At 41.0% G+C, this 24,000-nt stretch overlaps 1 protein-coding gene across 1 annotated transcript in view; it reads right to left on the bottom strand.

Annotated features, from left to right (window-relative positions):
• Window positions 1-24,000, bottom strand: part of MAP10 (microtubule-associated protein 10) — a 72,947-nt gene that overhangs the window by 47,924 nt on the left and 1,023 nt on the right. The window lies entirely within an intron of this gene.

Below are 24,000 nucleotides of genomic sequence, written 5' to 3'. Positions count from 1 at the left end.
CCAACTTTCTTTTAAATTGTATGCCACTCGCTTCCTGGCACTACTGTGGTTTAAAAGACTGCTAGCCCTGCAAAGTGTTCATGTAACACCTGGCACAGGTGTAATAAGTACAGTTATTTGAACCTTACTCTGCTTTCCTGTAAGATTATTGTGAAAAGAAGAAAGAGAATAGCAGTTTGCCATGAACTAGCCCTCTTTTGAGGCACTCTGTCACTATCTAGTGGTGACTTGCACCCACTTTAGGTATCCTCACAGGTGCCTCAGGTGTGAGTAAGAATTGGACCAAGGATCATGGATTCACTCATCTGCTGCAAAGCAGAGGGTGTGGACCATGGCAGGTGCTGTGTCAGCAGAAACTCTCCTGCACTGTGAGTTGGGTCAGGGAAGTGAAAGAACTTGCAACATTTATTTTATGTTGTATTGTATTATATTATATTTATGCTGAGCTGGATCTGTGTGTTCCCTTGATCACCCTGCAGCCAGATGATCGCTAATGGCAGAAGGGAGTAGGGAGTGGGGTGTATGGGGAGGTGAGAGGGCCTCACTCATTTTCATGGCAGCACTAAAGCTGAAGTGTGGTTCAGCAAGAATGTAGGAGCCTGGGTGCCTTACAGGAGGGCACAAAGGACCCTGGTTCCTGGTGGAGTGCCCCTGCCCTGGGCAGGGCAGAGGCTGCATGGTGGCTGCTTGGGGTGAGGAGGCTTTTACCTACCTGGGCTCTTCCCTTGTTGGTGGATGAGAGCTGAGAGATGGTATCCACAGCTGGCCTAACTTGCAGCAAAATCACAAAGTTCAGAGGAACTGCTGCTATTTCAATGAGCTGAAGATATGCCTGTTTATGGCTGTGTGAAAGCCAGCATTGCTGAGCAGCAGGAGGAAGGGCGCGCGAGGCAGGGTTGGTGGCTGCTCTTGCATGAGTAGAGGGTACATTTTTATGCATTAGATTTCCCCTTTGTTTGGTGATCCCATCCAACTGGGTCCTCTGAGCAGAGGGGCAACTTCATGCTTTGGCAAGGCAAGGCTTTGTGGTGGGGTCTGTGGGTGTGGAGAATAGCAGGGAATGAGCCTGAATGTAACACTCCGGGTAGGCTGCTGTGCTTCTACCTCTCCATTGTGTAGGTATTTACTGTTTTCCTTTGTGCTTGGATTTTTCTCATGGCCTGGGTGTTTTTTAAAGCTCGCAAAAAATCTTGCCCTGACATTAGGAAAGAAGAAGATAAGAGAGAAAAATATTCCTAAGTATGTCTTGGAGTTTTCCCTGCATGATGTCTTCTTTCTGTGTACTCATTTGGAGAAGCTGTTCTTCACTTCTCTGAAATGGTTTTGTGCAGCATTTCTGATGCCAATGGTTGCGACAACCCCTGCAGAGGGGACCGATTGATCCCTACATATACTCATATATAATCTGTTGAGTGATTCTTCACAATAAGAGGCACTTTGCAGAAGTAAATTATCTTCACTATCATATCATTACATCACTCCTTTGGAACAAGGCCATTCCCCCTTACTGTCCCCCCCTAACTATCAGCATTCCCTACTAGACAAGTAGTAGTGCAGATACTCTCAGGATGAGTCACTGGGCTGCTGCAATAGGAAGGCAGCACATCCTTAGATAAGAAGGCCAGTACCAGTGCAGTGAGTCTAGTCATCACTGACTCAGAAACTGGAATCCCAAGGTTGTTCTTCAGTCAGCATTTGTGTGGCTCTGTCACTAGACTGCCTTAGCTTGCCTGGTATTTTCACTTGCGATGAAAATGCCAGGCTGCTGATGTCCAAGCAGGATCTCTGTGACTGCAGTGGACTCTGAATAACTTTAGCACGTGATCCTTGTGGAGATAATTTGAAGGTAGTGGCTTCCAAAGCTGTGTTTGTGCAGAGCCACCTCATGGGTGAAATGGCAACCTGAGCACCATGCTACAAAATTATCTTAGAAAGACATACTTTTAAATCTGGTCACATAGTATTGTCCTAAGGGTGGCGGCCCTGGCAATGGGACATCCCTGGCAGCAGCTCAGTGTTCTTAGCCACAGATACCCCTTTGCCATCCCCTTAGGCTTTTAACTGAGTATTTATACAACCCTGAAGTCATTATTTGCAGATCATCATCAGTTACCTGATTCTCTCAATAAGATGTGCAACTCAAAGACCTATTTCTGGGCTTCATTAAAAAGCTTTTCTGGCTTCTAGTAGATGGTGAGCTGCTCTTTGGGAAGAATTCAAGGTAGGGTGGGGATTTGTTCCTTAAGGAATCCTGTAACAGTAATTTCTGTTTCAACATATGCTGAGGAATATCTTTAGATCTTTACTTTCTCCTGACTTTCAATCACCAGGGCTTTGGCTATTGTTAATTTTCAAATACCTCTTGTACTTGGGAAGGCTGTGGATTGATGTTTGTCTGAAAGATGCCCACCTATTTAATTGTACTCTGTTTGGTCAGCGTGGTATATGGAAGGACACACTTTGTCTTGTTACAGCAGGATTCAGCATAGTTTAATGTGCTGTGGTGACCAAACTATAGGTGACAGTAAGTGATCTGTCTTCAAAGACCTCTGCAGACTAGTTTGGAGACCTGAGTATTAGTACCTGTGCATGTTTGCCTCCTCTGGGGTATGATAAAAAACTACATCTCTACATCCAGACCTTTGTGCTAATATGTAACGGAAATCACTGCAATGTCTAGAGCAAACTTGTTCTGAGGAGCATGGCACACTGATTCTTGCCAACCAAACTGCTAGGAGGTTTGACAAAGCTGTTGAAAACCATGTCTAGAAACCTGTGACGAAGATACAACCTGCGTGCCCTCAGTAACTTGGCTGATTTCACTACCTTGATTTAAGAATCAGCAATAAAGAGAGGTTAGACCTGCAAGGTGGCTCAAGTCAGTGCAATTTTACTGAACTAAATGGAGCTGTGGCAACATCCACCAGTGAGCCATTCAGCTCAAGGCCTTAAAAGCCTTCAGTTGGTAAAGATTCCCTGCTGATGGCTGATTATTATAGGTACGCTTTAATACAATGATTCTAAAGTGCAGTACTCTTCCAATTCATAACAGTACATGAGCCTCAGGCTCGCTTCCCTTTTGTTCAACTTTTTTTGGACACCAGAATTCACTCTCATTTTGCAGTTATGTAAGTCTGGAATAAGGCCACAGTACACTGGCAGCACCCCTTCAGGTACGCCTTTGTGCAAACAAGGAGAAGTGTGTTTGTTCCTGTCTGAAAGTCCTTGCTGGCTTGATAAGTTAGACATTTTTTGGGGTATTTTATGTTTATCTATTTTCTTTTCCTTATTGCTCACTCACTACAGCAAAGGCCTAGCCACACTTACAGTACGTACAGATGTACATGCCTTGCTCTCAGATTCCCTGCAGGCAAATGATGATAAATGTGGAGGAAAAGAAAGATTTATTTTAAAGAATGACCTTAGGAAAGAAAACCTGCAAAAATAGCTATTGTGCCCAGTGTTTCATCTGTGAATACCCAGGGAAATCAGTTCAAATGCAAGAGGGAAATGCATCCATATATTTGGGTAAAGGAAACTGATTTTTTTTTTTTATAGTAGCTGACTCTTTTGAACCAGAATTCTATTGATTTATCCTTGGGTTTCTTCACTGAAAGGAGAAAGGGGCCATTTCTAGAGTATATTTAAAATGAAATACCAAATGTGCAGTGACTCTTTTATTGTATAATAGTTCCTCTTTTTCTCATTACCTGTCAAATCTCCCCTTGGCTTGAGAAGCAAGTATCTTCTCAGGTCACTCTCCACCACACAGCAGCTGGACTGTTTGTTTTTTCAGACTTACCTCTTCTTTTTTGTTTTCTTTCTGAGAAATATGTTTACAGTGTATTTGGCCTGATTGCCTTTGGCATTGATTCTGAATGGTACTTGACCTAGTGGGGCAGTTGCATCATTGGCTGTTTATATAAAGGATCAATGTTTGTTTCATTAGTTCCACAACTGACCCTGGGATCCTAGACTAAATCTTTTGTTGCCTTTGAGTATTTCTTCCAGGATGTTCTTATGCATAACATTTCTGAGATTCTCCTTGTTAAAAAGGAAAAATTAAGAAGTGAGATAACTACTGTCAGAAGCCTGGAAGACCAGTCACTTAGGAAACCCACTTTCATTCAGGACCATAGTAGTTAAATGCAGGCTAGCTATGCACACAGGAAGGTAATTTTGCTATGCTCTTAGCAATGAAGGCAGAGACACCATCACTTTCCTATGCTTCCTTTGGTGTCACCTGAACATTTCTATGCTCTGCAAGCTCAGTGCCATTTTCTGACTGCTATTTCATGCCGAGGTTTGAGGATTATTTAGCAAACGCACGTTTTAACCTCAAGCGACCTTCAGCTTTCTTGGAAGGTAAAGAATCAGAGCCTGAAAGTCATGTTGAGGGATCTTGAAAATAAAGAAGGAGAAATAGTAGGCACTAAAATGAAAGGCTTTTCTGACCTTCATTTTTACCTGGTTTTTAGTTACCTTGGCTGAATATAGTCTTGCTTGATGTTGCTCATATAAATTGGATGCTCGTCATCTTTGAATCTATGTCACTCTATATGTATCTATGGGAAACTAAACTCCATCTTCCAGGGAATCAATCTCAACTTGTGCTGGGACATGAGAAAGTGATAGAGGTAGTAAATAAATGATGCTAGGAAAAAGCTACCCTGAATAGTTATCTCTGAGTTAGTAACCTTAGCTTCTCTTTAAAGTCAAAGAAGGGTTTTACTTTCATGTATCCAGAACTGATTAGATGACTCATTCCCTAAAACTATTTCTTTCTCTCCAAAGCCTGTGAAGAGGACCTAGCTTAGCCTAGCTCAGTTGTAAATGTATGTTGACAGATGCCTTAAGGTCTGGTGAATCCCACTCTGGATTGTTCTAAGGATGCAAAGGGGAGCTGAGGACACAGAGTTTGCAGAAAGTGCCAACCCCAGATTTAGAACAAGTGAATAGCTGTTCAAATTAGATACAACTGACAAATCTGCCTTAATTCAGTGAATTGCTAGTAACATCACACTCAGCACAAAAAGAACATGATGTTTCCTGTTCTCTGTGGGCTTTTTTAGATATGGGAAAAAATCTGATACGGCATAAAATTGTCACAGAAGATTGCATATGGCTGATGCCTTATATAGATTTAAAGGAAATTCCCACGACTGCATTTGACCTTCCTGCTTTTTAAAACACAATTGGCATCCATATATTTGCGCACCTGTGTATTATCTTGTACTTTGCACATGATGAAGCTGCTGATTTATGTAAAAATTGGCAGGATGCAAGTGGATATACCTGCCAAGGCAGGAGAAGAATTAAGTTGTCTGTAAAATACATGCCTTCACTTTAACAAATGTGGTTTAGCTATGGTGTAAAACACTCATCATAGTACTGAATGAAATAGTCATTTCAGTGAATAAAGAAAAAATACCAGAGTGTGTATTCTGAAATGCACACTCTTGATGCAATTCACTGCTGAGTGCTTTCTTCTGGGAAATAAGCATTGTTGTACATGGTTCATTTTGATAGCAACATGTCCCATTTATTCACCCAAGTTTCATGCAGTTCAGTTTTAATTTTGCAGAAGGAAAATCTTACCATATAAAGGATGGTCTCTAAGCTACCGTTTGACTACACAGAAAATCATACTATATAGCCAGTCACAGATTTTTTTGTACTTATTGGATCTTTATTACTTCAGGGAAAAGAGGAGATTACTTGAATAATTCTTCTGATTGATAGATTGGGGGCAGAATGTCCAGAACGTGGCAGGATTGAGTATGTAAGACCCAATCTGACAAGATTCATACCCATGATTAACATCAGACACTGTGCACAATCCTATTGACAACTCTGGAGCCACATGCCCAGCATACAGTTAAGAACCTGTAGAAGTTGTTGAACAACTGGAGTTTTAGCTTCCAGGTTGAGAAAAGTCTATTTTAAATATAGCATTACCCTCCACTCAGCCCCCCCCCCCCACCCTGCCCCACCCAAAAAGAACCAAAACCAACCCAAAACTGGGTTCTAGTTTCCATTCAGCTCCAGACTACGTGTTACTTCACCTGGGAAATAAATCTTATCTCAGAAGACAGATGTGCTGTTTGGCTGAATTGAGCAATTTAGATTCCCAGGATAAGATGTACTCAAGATACAACAGACAATTCTATAAATTCTTTGAATAAGTCACACATAGGAATCAATTGGCCACTTATTTGTTCATTTCTTTATTGACAGAATTGTATTTTTGATACTTTAGAGTATATATCCATACAAGTGATACTGCACTTCATTGGCTTTGACAGTCATTTTGCTTCTAAATATTTAACCAACTTTTCTTGCAGCTGCGAATTCCTGGCTGAACATGGAGGACACATCTGGTATCCAGCTGCTGCAGTTGGTTTTGCCACTGTCACAAAATAAAGAGGGGGCAAGTACAGATTGTCAATGTCAGGCTCATTTGGGGATCTTCAACAGCACAGGATGGATCCTATGAAGGATGGATGGCTAGAGGCAAAAGTAGGATCTGAAACTACTTCAAAGAAAATACAAATGTGATTCCAAGCCTTTGTGTAAGAGTTTCCTCCTGGAGACAAGGAGAGGATCTAATGTTAGACAACTGCAGCGTAGGTGCCTGCCTTTGGGATAACCTTCTTCACAAGAAATTGAGAGAAATAGGTGACTAAAGGTTATGATTGATTTTTCCCTGTCCTACCATCTGTCTTAGGATGGGATTGATCACAGCTGCACTTAAAAAAGCCTGTTTCTCCATTGACTACAGAGAGACCCTGAAGGATAGTTGAGGTGTAAATGTCTAAACTGCAGTCATCTACAGTTAAGGGAGGGGAATGTTACCTCTACAATTCTTGTCCCAGGGCCCCTCTCTATCCCTGCAACTGAGTCAGATAGCAATTTTCATCTGCTAGGAAATACTTTCCTACAATTTTCCTAACCCTTCTGCTGAATTTTCTCAAGCCTCCAGATGACATGGAAAAATGTTTTCAGGAGGCCCCGGTTTGAATCAGGTGCATAACTTGAAGCTAGGCAGGTACTTAAATGACTTAATGAACTGATGTCTTATTGATTTAGACATGACTTATCCATCTTTAGGCAGGCTGTGGGACAAAACACTGAGACACCAAACCTATCAAACACTCACATGTATAAAATATTGAATCATAGATAGATTGATTTAAAATTGTTACAGGCAATAAGTAGAAGGTAGTTTTATCTACTTTTATGGAGAAACTGTTGGAACCAATTTTCCAAAGCCTTTGCTTTAACCACATTATACCATTATTATTTTCTCTGAGGGTAGTAATGAGAATGAATTAGGCAATAATGCAAATCCCTCTGAAAATGAAAAATAACACATAGGGTCATCTTTTCTGTACCCTTTGGATGCAAGGCTAAAATAAAGATCTAAGTCTTCTTCCTCTTCTTTCCAATAGCCTGTCTCTTTGTAGCCTCAGTTTTATGATTCCCTCAAGCTCATAAATTTCCTGCAAGAGGTAGGGATTATAAGGAGAGAAGAATCACTCTGTTGAGTGCATTTACATCATTCCTTCTCCTTGCCCTTGTGTTCAATTATTTTCATCCTTAACAGTCGTGTTATTTTCCCTGTGTATAAATCAAGTTATACTGACATTCAGAATTAAGACTAGGAAAATCAGTTGCTTTGTTTATTTCCTGATGAGGATGGGCTACAGAGGTAACTGATGCTACCAGTATCCAGGGAAATGTACTTGAAAAAAAGTTGCCTTTTGTGCAAAATTTTCTTGATAGTGTCTGCACCTTTAAGCCTAAATCTTTAAAAAGAGGGAGAGTGGGTTCTTGTTGCTTTTTATTGGCCTTGAGATCAGCGAGTACCTTGGCCATGCCAGGGGCAGCTGACAGGTCTTTGGGAAAGTTCCTTCACCTCGGTGTCTCTCCTTGAGAGACACTTGCCTTTTAAAAGGTCCTCATATTTTACAGCAATCAAGCTTTCTATTTGCAGCTACAATTTGCTATGGCATAAGAACCTGAATGGTCAGTTCTGGAGAGAGGGAAGATTTTAATTTATCTTTTTTTACACAGGTCTTTCTACTCCGTAAGTTGAGTTGAAATGTAAAATTCTGCTTTTTGGGTATGTGCATACAATTTCTTATAAGAATTGGCAGATTTTCCTACTCCTTTCCATTTTACCAACTGGGATGGTGTTTAAAACTTAACATGAACTGTTGGTACGCTTCCCAGTTCCCTCATTAGAACAAACCTGATGGTGTTGCCTACTGATTTGATTGTAAGCTTTTCCCAATCCAATTCCTTATCTTGTATATTTAAAAGCATTAAAGAGAACAGGATCCTGATTCTCGTAAAGGCCTTTGGGCATTGCACACCATAGTGTTGAACTTCTGTAACTATTCAAGCCACAGCAGAGTAGGTAAAATATTTCAACCAAGGTAGGAAATGTTAAATGCCGTGTTGATTTGGAAGTTGCATGTGATACTGTCTCAAAACACAGTCTTGTGTTTCAATGGTATAAAAGTAATAAGTTTTTTTAGGTCAATGTATCTCTATCTCTAACTGATTTAACTCTTACTATCTATTTGGATAGTAGTGGTTTGGAATAAATGAGACAAGTAAAGATTTTTCTACTATAGGTGATGCTTCTTCACAGAATTACAGAATCCTAGGGGTTGGAAGGGACCTCGAAAGATCATCTAGTCCAACTCCCCTGCCAGAGCAGGGTCACCTAGAGCACATCACACAGGAATGTGTCCGGGCACGTTTTGAATGTCTCCAGCAAAGGAGACTCCACACCCTTCCTGGGCAGCCTGTTCCAGTGCTATGTCACTCTCACAGTAAAGAAGTTTTTTCTGGTGTTTACGTGGAATTCTTATGTTCCAGTTTGCACCCCTTGCCCTTTTTCCTATCACTAGACATCACTGAAGAAAAGCCTGGCTCCGTCCTCCTGACATCGCCCTTAATGTATTTGTAAACATTGGCGAGGGTTTCTCCATGATATGAAAAAGACTGAAGCTTTGAAGGAAGGAAGAGCAGAGACCATAAAATTACATGGGCATGAGAAACCAAAGAATGCATCTCAGAGGGCAGTCCAGTTAGAGGAAGACAAAATGGTGACTTCTGCATCTTGACCACTTAACCTGCTTTGTGCTGGACTACTGACAGTACTGCTTTGTTTAAGGCAGAGCTTCATATAGGCATACTGCAGGAAAATTTCATTGAGTTTGTTGTTCCAGAGCTGTGACACTGGATAAAAGAATCTGTAGCCCATAAAGTCACCCATACCGTTCTCCTTTGGCCAAGATGTACTGGTGCAGTCAGCACCTAGGAGGCTGACTTACAAAGTCCTCCCTGTGTACTTTGCTGCCTCACTGAGTATTCACTGGGGTAATAAAGTTATATGGTTAAAACACTGGACTGAGATGGGAGAGACAAGATAACTCTTGCCTCAGCCACAGATGTTCCTTCTGATCTTGGAGAAAGTATTCAATGTCTCTGTGACTGTTGGGAGTGAGAGCTCTGATCTGTCTTACAGAAGCATTGACAGAGGGTTCACTTGTTTGCGGCAAACAGATTCTGCTAAAATTGTGCATTGGCTGAGGTGAGGAAGGCAACCAATGAGAAGGAAAGCAGAATTTACAACAAGGAACAAAGTGAAGACGGGTCCAAGGCAACCAGGCTGTGTCACTTAGCTTTGTAAAGATAAATTGATTAATCCTTATGAAGTGCTGAGATATGTGAAAGCCATAGAAAATCCCAAATATAAGTACACCAACTAGCAGAATATCCACTTGCACATCTATTAAAATCCCTGCCAGTTGGTTGTCTTTTTTTTGGAAACTGAACCTAGTGCTTACAGCATTTATATATATATATCTGCAGAATTACAGAATGCAATATTCAGAGCTGGGAAAAAAAGGTTAAATTCAAATAAACCTCAGGATTGCATTTTTTGGCTTTAAGACCGTCTGGACTGAAACTGAATCCTTGGAAAGCTAACATAATGATGATTTGCAGTGTGGGGGTGGTTACATTAGGGAGTTTTTTCAATTTGCAGCTTTCTTTTCTAATATATATTCAAATGCAAGAGCAACTTCTCATTTAGAAATGCATCCACAAGTAAATCCTATTTGATCAAGGCAGTAACAGAGCTGGGTCTGGGGAGTGAGGAGTTACACTTGCAGCTCCCCATTTGCTGTTTTTGAAGGTGTCACCTTCACAGAAAGCATCCATCTCTTCCCCACTGCTGAGGCCAGAATAGCCTTTGCTACCTGCAAAATGTACCACGCTTCTGCTGCTCCCCCATTTCTGTACTAATCAAAGTTCTTGACACTGATTTATTGATTTCTGCAGGTGAAATCTGAATGAAAATTGACTTCTCGTGGGTTCCAACCTGAAGGAATTACCATACAACAGGATTCACTAGATTTTTGGAAGAGCTCAATGTTCTTTAGACTCTCAAATGAAGGAGTCATTTTTTATGAGCACTCTTTGTGTACAGAGTGCTGGGGTAAGTGATGTCTATGTTTTTCTGAGCAGGGAAATCTATGGAAAAAAGTTGTTACCTAACTGACCAGGAAAGCAACCCCCCTCACACACTTAGGTTATACTTCGGCCAGTGTTTCTGGGAGGTGCTGTACATAGATGAGCACACTAATGATTTGCATCAGTGGCTTAAGACAGGGGCCTTACAAATGTGCTGGAGTTTTTGTAGCATAAAAAGATTCTGTAGTTGGATGCCTGGCTGCAAAGAGCTTCTGAAAAGTGCTCTGAAGGCAAAAGCTTCATGCTGACATACTTAACTCAGTGCTTTTACACTAAGGATCAACTTGGGTTTGTCACTGTTAACAGTCTCCAGCCTTCAGAACTCAAGGAACCAAGAGGAAAATAAAAGGCAATGAAGAAAAGGTCTTTCATTTGCCCGGCAGCCAGCAGGGGGGGAGCAAAGAAGACAAGCCTGGGGCATGCCCCTATGCATGTTGGAAGTGGTGCCCAGGACACCCTGATTTCATTATGCTCCACAGTGCTGAGCAGTAAATGGGTCTCCATTCAACCCTACTCTTTCACCTTCCCCCTCTATTTCTCTCTTTTTCCCTCCTTCTTTAAACTTACTCTCACAAGTTGCCCACCTACCCTTCTTTCTCCCTCTCCCTGTATCAACTGCTAAAAGAGCTGCTTGCCTCAGGATGGCATCTACTGGCAACTGTGACAATAATACAGTTCACAGAATCATGGAATTGTCAGAGTTGGAAGGGACCTCAAGAGATCATCTAGTCCAACTGCCCTGCTAAAAGCAGGATCCCTTAGAGCACATTACTCAGGACTGCATCCAGGTGGGATTTTAATATCTCCAAAGAAGGAGACTCCATGACCTCCCTGGGCAACCTGTCCCAGTGCTCTGTCACCCTCACCATAAAGAAGTTTGTCCTCATATTTAAATAGAACTTCTGATGTTCCAGCTTGTGCCCATTGCCCCTTGTCCTGTCAGTGGGAACTACTGAGGAGAGTCTGGCTCCATCTTCCTTGCACCTTCCACCTACATATTCTAGGTTAAGAGTAATTAGTTCCTTTGTTGTGACACAAAATAGACTATGATTTCTTAGTGAAAGACTTACTGAAGGCAGATAGAAGAATATTAATCCTAAATATTTTGCTGCTTTATCAAAATCAAAACATTTCAAATAATGTTTCTTTTTGTTGTTTTTGTTGTTTTTTTTTAATTTGCATTCACTTATTTTCAGATGTTCCAGCAAGCATTCCTGAATCCCAGACTCTGCCAGCCAATTCTGGTCAGAGGAAATAAGAACAGCACAGATTAAAAAAGAAAAAAAAAAAAAAAAGACAAAAAAAAAGACAACCAAAGAGCACCTCTTCAGAGTTACAAATCCCATTTTGGTAAGATTACATTTTGCATAGATTTGTGAATGCTATTGCAACTGCTGGCACATTTATTTGGGTTTTTTTTTACAAAAAATGTTGATCCCCAGGTAACTTCACCTGAAACACTGAAAATGCCTTTGCTCCAAAAGCCTTACCTCCATGGGAACACATGGCTCACAGAGCATGAGTGCTTGTCTCCTGAGGTAGATAAGCCTACTGCATTTACTCCTTTTATTTATATCCTGATGATATTCTGACCCATAACAATTCCATGCTTGCTTTTTTTTTTTTTTTTGTGAAAAGAGATCAGTTTTATTTTTCATCTTAGATATAGTAGCAAATTTCAGTTGAACATTTGAATACTTGTTCAAGGCCTGCTTTTGTAAGTGAAGAAAATCTCATAGCCTTGATTTCTGCTGTTTTTGACACTTTCTTTTATGAAGGTGTCAGCCTCTGACTTGTAGTGCAATTACTGCAGTGACACTGACACCTATGTAATGGTGCTGTTAACACTTGCATTTCATGTCCTCTAGATAAGAGCTGGCTCTTGGCAGTCCTTTGGTTGAGTTATTTTCCTCAAGATGTGCCTGCAATGCAAAAACAAACAAACCACAGGATTTCTGCCTTTTAAAGCTGAAATGAAAATGGTATTAATCTTTAGGTGTAACATATTCAATGTATTCTAATTTTCAGTTGAAACTCCATTTGGATGTTATTTAATGTGATGTTGGTAGAGAGACACAGAGGACTAGAATAGTTCATAATAAATTCCTGGAGGAAATTCCTCTTTTAGATATACAAATCAGTTCAGATTGTTGCTGTAGGTGTAGAATTTTTTAATGGCACTTTCTGGCTGACTAGCTCTTTGAATTGATGAGCCATTAACCGGAACCCAAAGAGAGAAGTTGATAGACTGTCATGACATTCATTGGCCTTTTCACCAGTAAAATTTCACGGCTACATGTAAGAGTAGATATTACTGCTGCTCAATACAAGCACTTGTCCTGGAGGCAGCAGAAGGAATCCCCCTACTGTGAGACTTCCAAATAGAGCAGAATTTGTCAGTGTCTCTAGGACACTATTAAAACTACAACCATGGAACTTGTCTCAAAAGCTGATGAAAGAAAAAAAAAAATTAGTTTTCATTTCACTAAGCATGTTACTTTAATCTGACATAAACTTGTGCTGTCGCTTGTGGTGCCATGGGGTCATGTTCCCCTTCCTAACCCTTCCTAACCACCTGTGCCTGCTGCTTCCTCTTTTGTGGTGGCATGAACATTGATATGATTTGTAATGAATCAGATAGGAGAACAGATGCAACTGAAAAGTACCTCACCTGAAAGTACTATCTGCTGAGTCACTTGAATGCTTGCCCAACACTCGTGTTCATACAAAGGAGGCCCTAAGAGTAAGGAGCCAGATGAAGGAATAGACTGACCATGGCCTTAGTTCTGCATTGCAGAGAATAAAGAAAGTGTGCTTCAATCACAAGTATTCTCAGGAAGAGCTGAACCAGTATCTCTGCTGAGAGTAACCTGAGTACAGGCTTGGTTTGTCTAGTCAGAAGAGTGGGTGAGGAAGATGCAAGAATTCTCAAGTCCTGACTCTCATGCCAGTTCATGACTCAGGTACACAGAGGTGTACCAGGATCAACAGCAAGCTCAGACCTTCTCATGGTGCTACTCACGATGCTTACAAAGTGCTTAGTTCAGTCTGGATCAGAAGCAATCCTTTCATAGTCAGCAGAGTTACGCTATCACAAAACCAGCATGACAGGACAGTCAGGCTTTACGACAATAATTATCCAGCTTCTTTTGAGCATTCCCAGTTATTTTAGCAACGCTTTCCACATCTTGCCCATGTATTATCTTGTCGGGCAGAGTTGGATTGTTTGATTTTCTCTTGGTCTCACCGTGACTGTGGCTTTGTTTGAGGAGCAGAGGGCTGCCTGTACTGCTGGCTGGGTTGGCAGCCCCCTCATGTGTAGTCAGGAAGAACAGAGAGATGGTGCCTTAATGTGATATGGGGGAGGAGGCTCTGTGCTCAGTCCTCTGCTGTGACAGGCACTCTGGTGAAAGTCTCTTCATGTCCTCTCACCTGAGTTGTCCTTTTGAACTCTAGTTTCATTAGTTTGAAAGTGGCTTCTGTATTATTAGTTGCTCTTTCCTCCTGAAATTTTCAAATAAACAGTTGACAAGACTCACACATACAAACAGATCTACACTTATTCATGGGTATTAATACATTTTAAAAAAATTGGTAGACTGCAGTTTAGGAACCTAATACGGTAGCATAAAAAGAGGATAAATTAGTAGTCTAGTATGAATATCTTTTGCAGGAAAATACATTCCTTCATGCTGAGAGCTGCTAAAATGGCAAGTTTTGAGACACTTGCATCCACAATTTTATTATTTTTTTTTAATGTCTTCCTCTTTCCACAGTGCCTGTTGTGTGGTTTATTCAAGAAACTGTAACATATACAGCTTCTTCTCCACTGTTTGCAGCCTCCTGGCAAAAGAGTCAGTGTTTGTCTCAAAAAATTCAAAGGTAAGTAATTGGAATTGCTAAAAGGCTTGACTCAACCTTTTACAGAGTTCATGGAACAAACTTTTCTTTTTTTTTTTTTTACCTGGAGGAACCATCAGGTGCAACATTGCAGATGTCCAGATATCAGTGTCACCTGCTGCTTTGCCTCAGAATATTTCAGAGACAAAATACAGTACCTAGCTTTTCTCAACTTTTCTTTTTCTTTTTTGGACAGCTTAAGCTACATGAGATGATTGTATCCACCATTCCCATTGCTGCCAGATGACTGAAAAAGAAAAGCTGAAGCTAAATTTGGGTGCGCTCTCTCTTTTGGAATACGTCTAGTGTACAGTCTCTTTTCTTTCTCAATTCAAGCATTGCTTCTAAACCATATCTGTGAGTCACTCTTAAAAGCATCAGCAGAGGCCATTTCAAATCATCATCTGCTTAACAAATTCAAAGTGGATTGACCTGTTTCCCCATGCTAAAACAGTTTCACTGTCTTGTTAATTTTAGAGAATGTTTCCAGACAGTAGCTTTCTTACTTCTAGAACCTGATGGATCTGATTTTGGTGCCCTCAAGTCAGTAATAATTTACCCCACATGCACTAATGTACCATTAAGTATGAGGAGAATATCAACATCAAGCCTTAAGTAAACCTGTTTCAGGCTCACAAAGTACACTTTATTCTGTTCTTTCCGCATTCTTATTTCTCTCTTCTCTCTTTGATTTTCTTATAGTCTTGTCAGTTGTTTCAACAGCAGATCATGTTCTCTAGAACAACTTTCTGTTACTGCTCTTTGACTTTCCAAATAAATCCAGGTGGGATGCTATAGTAATGAAACCTGTTGTCAAGTCAGGTGTAACACTTAGGCCCTGTCAGAGGAGCAACAAATGATGGTTTTATTTCACCTTGAGGTTGTTCAGGGCTTGCTGATCTGCTGCTGCTGAGACCCATAGGAATCTTAGCGGGTACAGCACCATGGTTCACTCTGCCAGTGCAGTGTCCTCTGCCCAGCACTGCCCTGTGCACAGCCCCTGCTGGGTCCTGACCCTGCGGCCTCGGAGAGAAGGGAAGCAGACCAAGACACTGGAGACCCGTGTTCAGTTCTTGGCTGTGTCAAAGATTTCCTGTTACCTTGAATATGTCCCTTACTTACTTTCTGTTGCCATTTCCATCTGTAAAATAGGGAGAACATGTTTCAACCCCTCATAAAATAATTGTGAAGGTAAATCCAAGAAAATATTGAAATACTATTATAATAGATAATAATGCTGGTAATATAATTTATTAATGGTCTGCAACAAAAGTTCCTATTTCTACAGAAGATATTCCTATTTCTCTGCTCATAAGGTCCTTGCACTGCCCTGGCCTGAGTGTGGGATGCCTTGTGCCACACTTGTGAGCAAGGCTGGCGACTGTGTTTGATTTCCTCAGGAGCGACCTGTGCGGAAAAGGGTGCTGGCTCCCACCTTTTCTTCACCACTGTGCAAAGAAGGTCAGACCCAGGCTGCTGCACTGCATGCAGTGAAAGCAACTGTGCTCAGGGATCTGGACAGAGATGGCAGAGCTGAAGCTGCCTTGCTATATTTAGCACCTAACCAGAGTGAGCTGCAGTTTGCATGAGGAAAGACTGATCTTCCTCACTGCTCAGGACAGATTTAGGAGTATGCAGAGCAGCATTATCTCATGTTACTACATCTTCATTATTTCAACAGTGGCCTGTTTCAACTGGCTGTAAGACAGCAATTCGTGAGGCATTAGACATAATTAAAATTAACTTTCAACTGCCAAAACAAATAACCAGATTAAATGCATTTTCCTTTTCTTTATTTTGAGTTGTCTTTGTTCCTTTACTGAGTGGAGTTACATGGTCCTTCAGAACTGTTTTCCCAACCCTTCTCTAGTCTGAAGTAACCTGAAAAAAAGAGCTCATGGTCACTTCTGAAGTGGGTATCCAGGCCTGGCTCCATCCACAGTACGAGCACATGCAAAATGAGGTGGGAGTTCCTGTTCAAGGAAAGATGAAAGGCACAGTACAAAAACAAAAGGCAATTTACAGCTTTTCTATAACTCACCATGAAGTTACATTATTTTGACAGGTGAGAGGCAGTATACCTGGCTGCACTGAGAGAGATATTTCTGAGTAGCCTGAATCTCCCTTTGTAATGTGTGTGAGGAGGAAAGCAGGCCAGAGAGAAAGAGACAATTCTCTCTTAGTACAGTCATGCTTGCTCAACAGAACTTAGAAGATAGTATCTACATAAATACCAGCCTTAAAAAAGCAACAAGAATTAGGAGATTACCCGAGTGTCACTACCTCATTTACTGAATCTCTGGAAAACTCTCTGGAAACTTGATCCACATGCCTGCTCATTTTTGGCTATTATGCAAAGAGTAATTACATTATCAACCAACCAGTGAAACAGGCAAAAACCCATGGTGAGTGCTACTGTTCCACTGATCTATTTAATGGATGAATGATCTTTTCATTTCATCTGCATCTGACTTGTAAAGGAGAGAAGGCAAAATGGAATAACAGCAATAAGACCATGAAAAAAGGAGATAGGGATGTTTGCTTTGTTCTGTGACACACCACGCAAAGACCCACTTTTGACTAGGTTTGCAGTGATAAATGTACATGACTAAATTTAGCACTGTGGACCTATGTGTCCTGAAGGGAGCCCTGTGACTGTTACACTACCAGACTCCACAGATCTACCCTTCAGCAGAGCTTGCTATTTTGGGCATTGCAGTGCACCATCTGGCTGGCACACCTTCTGCTCTGGCTCTAGGGAAGCCTTTCCAAGTTTGGGCCAACTCCATAGTGATTTGTAACTGTTCCCAAGCTCTGAACCAATGAGATGTTTTTAGTGCAGGGAGGAGAAGAGAGGGAAAAGACCAACGTTCTCTGACATTTGAAAACTGTGCATCTTACCTCTCTCTCCTTTTTTTTGTGTATCACATTCAAGCCATAGGATTCTAATGGAAAACTCACTGAAGAAAGTGGAAAGGTTCCTACATCATCAGCAAGCTTTCAATCAGGCCAAAAGTGTGAGGTTATGTGGTTGTCTGGTTGCTCCAATTCTCCTATGTCCACAGGTTGTCAGTAATTCATATAAAATAACCTTCTAGCATAAAATGGAAAAAACAACAGCAACAAATCAAAATAATAAAACTGAGAGGGGAAAAAAAAAAGAAGCTGATGTATTCTTAATTTTCTCAAATGCACATGTAGTTAAAGATCAAATAGCTGCAAGTGAAAACAGCAGGGCTCAGCTAATGTGATGTGTGACTGTCATAACCCTCCCATGGTGCCCCACCAGTGTAATCAGTCAGCCCAGAGAACCTGAAATGTCCCTCTTCTCCAGGTCTGGCAGGGAGAATGTGTCTCCTAGGTACTGGGTAATTTTGCAAACTGGCCACCAAAGTCGCTGTGGGTAGCAGAGCTGCTCAAATGGACACTAGCTGGCTAAGTGATAAAGCTTCCATTATAATGTTCCCTCTTGGGTTGACTACACAGAACTTTTACTGCTGAAACCTGTTGTTGCTCCTGTGTAGAAAGTCTGCCCCGAGTGGGCACACAACTGAGCAAAGCTGCCATTGTCCCAGCTCCCCTGGGGTGCCAAGCCTCGCTGCCAAAGTAATGCAGATAAAATGTTGGTGCAGAGCAGAATCTGGTCAAAGAACTCCAGAATTTTGTTTTAATTGCTTATAACTTAAGCACACAGAAGCCTGAGAGTATATGCAATGTTTCTTCTGTGGCCTGCTCTGTTCTGAAGAAGAGTACTCAGTGAATTCATGAGTTTTAATGCAGTGTCAGAGGAAACATAAAGGTAATGATATACTACTCCAAGTGCTGGGTGAAGAGTCATAGCAGAAAAACCAACCTCACCAAATTGTTAGATGTTTTATGTTAGATGAGTCAGAAACTCTTTGTTTCCTGCTACACTGTTACTAATTTAACAGGCTGCAAAACAAGAAAATGTAGCTGTGGATGACAAAGAAGAGATAATTTGTGAAAAATGCTCACAGCTTTCTGGGATAGATGAAAGACAACATACAGTCATTACAAAATACCAGGAGACACACTAGTCGGCAAAGGGCGTGTCTGGTTCTTCTAGCATTTGAGCAGTTAAAAATCTAAGTTATCATTCTTTCCAATAGTTTTCGTGAGCAGAAACAGGTGCCTTCTCCAAAGACCACTAGCAGATATATCAGATACATGTTGCATCTGCCATCAGATGAAAGGCAGACATTGAGGCTCTAATGATTCTCAGGGTAAGGGGGGGAAAGTTTTATGCTAGCAAAGTGTAGAAAACAGTCCTATCAGTGGGATGTCCCAGGACAGAACAAGAGCAGAAGTTCAGATGTTATTATGAGGTTCAGGTTAAAGATTACTCACCTTTGCTTCTCTCATGTGAGCCAGACTGAACAGTGAAATTCATTTAATGTGTACGTGATCCAAGTAAGGCTTCATCATCTACCACATAACCCCAAAGATAAAGAGTTAAATACAGCTTTGGGCCATGTGTGAACCATCAAAAGTAAGTGAATTTGCATTTTGATTACACTAGATATAGTTTGGTGAACTAAAACAAATTACTTCTGTAAGATTAGTGATTCCTTCTGTGGATTAAAATGTTCTGTATTTCAACTCCAAATGCTGGTCAGCAGAGCAATGCTGTACCTTAGGCCTACAGAAGGCCTACATCATTTCCTGTCATTCTGCTGTTTAAAAATGAATGCCTGAAAAACAAGAATTGAGAGATGCGAGGTCGAGTGGGAGCTTAGATTCTATTGGCACAAACTGAAAAGTAACTGAACAGTTCAATAGCAACTTAACAAAGAGCCATGCTTGAGGAAGACATCTCCCTGGGGTTCTTGACTGACCGTATGACATCTGCATTCTCCTGTATTTCAGGAAGGAATTTAGGATGAGCTCAGAGGGATAACAATTCAGAGAAAAGCCAGGATAATTATTATGGGAAATGAAAAACAGATCATAGCGAAAAACTCTGAGTGCGCGACCTATTTCCTTTATAGTAGAACTGATTGAGGAGTAACACGGTTACAGTCTGTATGTACCAGCACTGAGCACACAGCATGAATGAACTTTCCAGTATAGTGGACAAAAGTATAGCAACAGACATTAACTGAAAGGAGGGCAGTTCAAAGTAGGAATGAGGCCCACATTTTTAACAGTGAAAGTAACTGAAACAATTTACTGATGACTTCAATGAATTTTCCATCAAGGAGAATACATATAGAATGACTGGAAATTTTTCTAGAAGACACTTAGTTGAAACAAAATTAATTCATGAAAGTTCATTAGCATGTCATATACAGGAGCTCAGACTAGATTACCACAGATGGGCCTTTAGAGTTTTAAAGTCTAAGAACGTATGGGAGATTGAAAAGATATTAACAAGTTTTCTTCCAGTAGAATGTCCTTAACAAAGATCAACTTCTCTATCAATGGATTTTTCATACGTTCCATCACTGTCTTAAGTCTTTCCCAAATAAATTAGATTACTGTAGTGAGATCAATAGTGATACCATAGCATCATCTCTTTTTCATCCTGCCTAAGTTGTTGAAAGAACTATCTAGTCTAAATGTATACAATATTTTTATTTCATTTGAGAAACCTCCCATCCAATTATATCTCCTTAAAGCATCTTAAAATGAAAGTCTTAATGAACATAGTAAAACTGCCAACTAAGAAATGCCAGATCTTTAGAATGTCTTTAAAAGTTAGCTCTGAACATTTTTCCATCAAGAACAAAGTATTTTTACAAAATAATTATGTTTACAGTTTCTAATTTCAGATTTTTCTGAGCTACTCAAGTGCAAAAGTTCTGCTTGGATCATGTGGAAAATAATCTTTACATGCTTTAACAGCTCTGCTGGTTTTCTTTCATCTTTCAAATACCCCGAACTTGTCATGTGCTAAAACCAAGTCTGGAAAATGTCAGTCCCAGAAAACATGCTTGTCAAATTAACAGCAGCCAAAAGAAAAAGAAGAATGCTTATATTAAAATCTGAACTCAGTAATAACTGAAATGGAATTTTGGTACATATATCAGTTTGCCTAAGCTAAGATGCAGACCTTAGGAGACCTGCCAGCAAAAGTTCCCTGGGAGATGCCCTGAAGCAGCCTGTCTCTTATTGCCTGGGCTGTCTTTTCTCACTGACTGACTTCATTCACATGCCTCATCATGCCAATTTAGTGCAGTCTTTTTTCCCTCCCAACCAGCAGAGTCAGATGTTGCAACCTATTTACAGTGAGGAGATTCCCTTACTGGGTGGACTTTCTATTACCTGGCAGGAGAAATTCCTCAGGAATGAATGCAGTCTCAGTATCTGTGAAACAGTTAAGGGATTAGAGATGTCTTTTCAAGTCACTGAAGGTTGCTGATAAAGAGCACAGCAGCACTCTGTCAGAAGTGTGGGAAGGTACTGATCCCATGAAAGACTATTGGAGGTTTTTTTGCAAGTAAAACTGAACACAGATGTTAGATATTGACTATTATTGACCCAGTCAATAACAAAGTGATGTATGTGATGGGTGCAAATTTCACAGGTTGTATGCAAGTCAGCTCACACTACTGCAGGGTGGTTATATGTTACCCAGCATGACCATGCCTGGAGATTTCAGTCTAGAAATATCCATGGTACAGTTTGATCAGCATGGCACAAGAGAAATTCACCTTTTTCCTGCTTCCATCTGCCACTTTTTTCCACATCTGTACTCTTAAGGCTTTGTGTCCATCAAAAGGCTCTCAGGAATACAGCCAGGCATGTGCTTGTCTCACCACCACTAGAAGGAAGCCCCTTGGCTTTCCAAAAGCTTCTCAGCAGAGGAGAGGTTACAGCTGCCTTGCTTTGCCATGGTCTTACCCTTGGTGATACAGCTGTCCACTGCCAGGACACCCTGATCCTGTTTCCTGTTACTTTCAATCAGGGTGAAGCTAACTTATTGTCTGAAGTGCATTTCAGGGAAAATAAATAATAATTAAAACGGCCTGTCGTAAGTTAAGTAGTTGGAGAATTAGTGAAATAGTTTGGATTTTAAAGAACAGCTTCTTGCCACTGTGAATGGAAGTCAAAATGGCTGTGAGTCTCATTTTGGCATCTAGTACAAAAATTTTCAGCCTGGTTATAGTAAATATGGTGGTAATATGTTGTTTAATCTTATCTGGATATGTCCCCTCCAGTGGTTTCCTGCTGGTAAACCACAGAGAAGAGAGGCAGTAGAAAGTAAACTAGAAGTGAGATGAAATATAGTATTCTGCTTTGGTTAATAGGGGATTCATGTGAAGGATATTGCTAATTAAAACCAAGAGTATTTTCCTCCATCTGGGCTTTTAAAACTGGTTACAGACGATACAGAGGATGCTTTGTTTCACTGAATTGCTCATAGTTCAGGGAAACCACTGGGATTAAATATGAGTATTGTGGTAAACTGTGCTTGTGCTTTAAGAGTAACATGCGAAGCAGGCGCTTTACAGATTATGAATACATGGTTTCACCCACATCATGTCCAAATGAAAGGGCAGCTTGGGGTTAGAAGAGCAGAAGCCTACTCTAAGGTACAAGAAACTGCCAAACAGTTGTGGTTACTGGAATAAGGGCTCTTGTGTCCCCAGGCTATGTGTGTGTGGCTCCAGGGCTGCTGGATCTACAGAAGCATGAAGTCTGGGGATTAGCCTGCAGTGCTGACCTTGGCACCAGCCTGAGGATGGCACAGTGATTCACAGAGAGAGTGTAAAACCAGTGGTAGCCTCCCTGCTACCGCTCACATCTTTTCTCTGGTGTGCCCAGAGGGAGCTGAGGTTGCTCCAAAGACCTAGCCAGAATTCCCTTGTAGAACACCTGACCTCATTAACTGCGTGAGGAAATACTGAGCAATGTCAGCAAAAAGTTTTGTGAGTGAGATGACATCTTTATGCGTTGGTGGGATCTTGTGCTCAGTGCTTACTTACTTCACCTGGATTCTAGGCTTGTTCCCAAGACTGAGAAAATAAACTGTCTTCAGCTTGCCTATTCATGAGTGCCTTGTGTCAGCAAAACATGCCTCATCATGTGGCTACCGGATGTTTTCTCCACCTCCTGCACCACTTCCAAGGATCCCACTTTAATCCACTTCCCCAACAACGAGTGGAAAAGTCCACTTCTGCTGTTGGAGTTGTCTTTACATCACTGGAAACAAACAGTCTGTAGGAGATGTTGGAATAACTCCCTGTGTATTAATAGTGTCTGAAGACTGGCTTTAAATGTGGCTTAGCTGGGTACTTTGAAATTAAATATGAAGGGGAGAAGTGAAGAAAAGATACTGCAGGAAAAAGTTGGCATCTCTTTATCAGAGCTGTCCAAGCTGTGGCATGTGGGATGTCTTCCATCTAGCTTCTGCCTGTGTTATCTGGCCTACAGCTGAACTGTTACAATAAATTCTAGGTCCATATTGTCATAGGCTGGACTGTCCTGCTGGAAGTGACTGAACCCAAATCTGCAGCAAGTGAGTGTGCTTTACTAGGCAATGCAAGTAAAATACATGTATCTGGAAAGATGAAGGGAAAATCAGTCTCTTTTTTTCTCCCCACCTTTTTCAACTACATTTTTATCAGTTTTTAATTCGAGCAGGGGATTCCTCTTACCTCATTTTCTCTTGTGCTTTTGAGGCTCTTTATATTGCAAGAAGTTCCTGCTTAAGTCTTTTCACTTGTTTTCTGGTTTCTGGCCCTTGTTCTTCTCTTGTTGACTCCCTGAGGGTACACAGATGGTAGCCTGGAAGTCAAAAGGAATGATGCTGGAGAAGTGTGAGAGAGAGAGAGAGAGGGGAAAAAAAAAAAAAAAATAGAGAGAGGAAAAAAGTAAGTAAGAAAAAAAGCAGTGATCATGGCAAGCCTAATGCATATCAGTGTGTTGGATCTTGTCAACACGCAGGTAAAGTATAATTTTGGGAACGCAACCTAAACAACCTTTAACTTGTTGGCTGCAAATGTTTAGACCTGTCAAGTAAGGTACCGCAGCTCCATCATGAAGTACATTCTGTCAGCTGAGATATATTTTTGCTCACAGGCAGTGCTGTAGCTGGTCTCTTCTTTAACGGTGGACATCAGCCTCAGAGGCACCACACGGCAGAAAGCCTGGGCGTTTCTCATCGCCAAGTTAAGCTGTGGGCACAGAACGCAGGGAGGTGAATTCACCCGTTGTGCAGGAAGGAGTTAATCTCACCACTGCAGTCTGGTAGCGATTGACTAGCGTTTTTTCAGAGGGTAAGGAAATGCTGTAACTTAAGAGATAACTTCAGTCAGGGTTTTTTTAAGCATAGTGTTAATAGGTGAAACACTGAAATATTCCTGGAGAAAGCTGATTTGCATCCAAAGTGCTTTATAAAACGAGCTTTTAAAAGAAGCCCCAGTAAGTAAATGCAAATATTGTTCTTAGCATATATTTACATGTTCTTAGCAAGCATTACAGCTCTGCTACCCATTAGTACAGTGCGCTCCCAGCTTCCTAAGTGTGCTCACCACAGGTAGCTGAGCTTATAAAAGGGCAGTGTGGCTTGCCCGCCGATACTGG

The sequence above is a fragment of the Chaetura pelagica genome, unplaced genomic scaffold, assembly GCF_000747805.2.
Source record: "Chaetura pelagica isolate M959 unplaced genomic scaffold, ChaPel_1.0 scaffold9, whole genome shotgun sequence".
Classification (NCBI taxonomy): domain Eukaryota; kingdom Metazoa; phylum Chordata; class Aves; order Apodiformes; family Apodidae; genus Chaetura; species Chaetura pelagica.
Note: the sequence above shows the minus strand (reverse complement) of the source record. Positions and strands in the feature narration are given on the sequence as shown.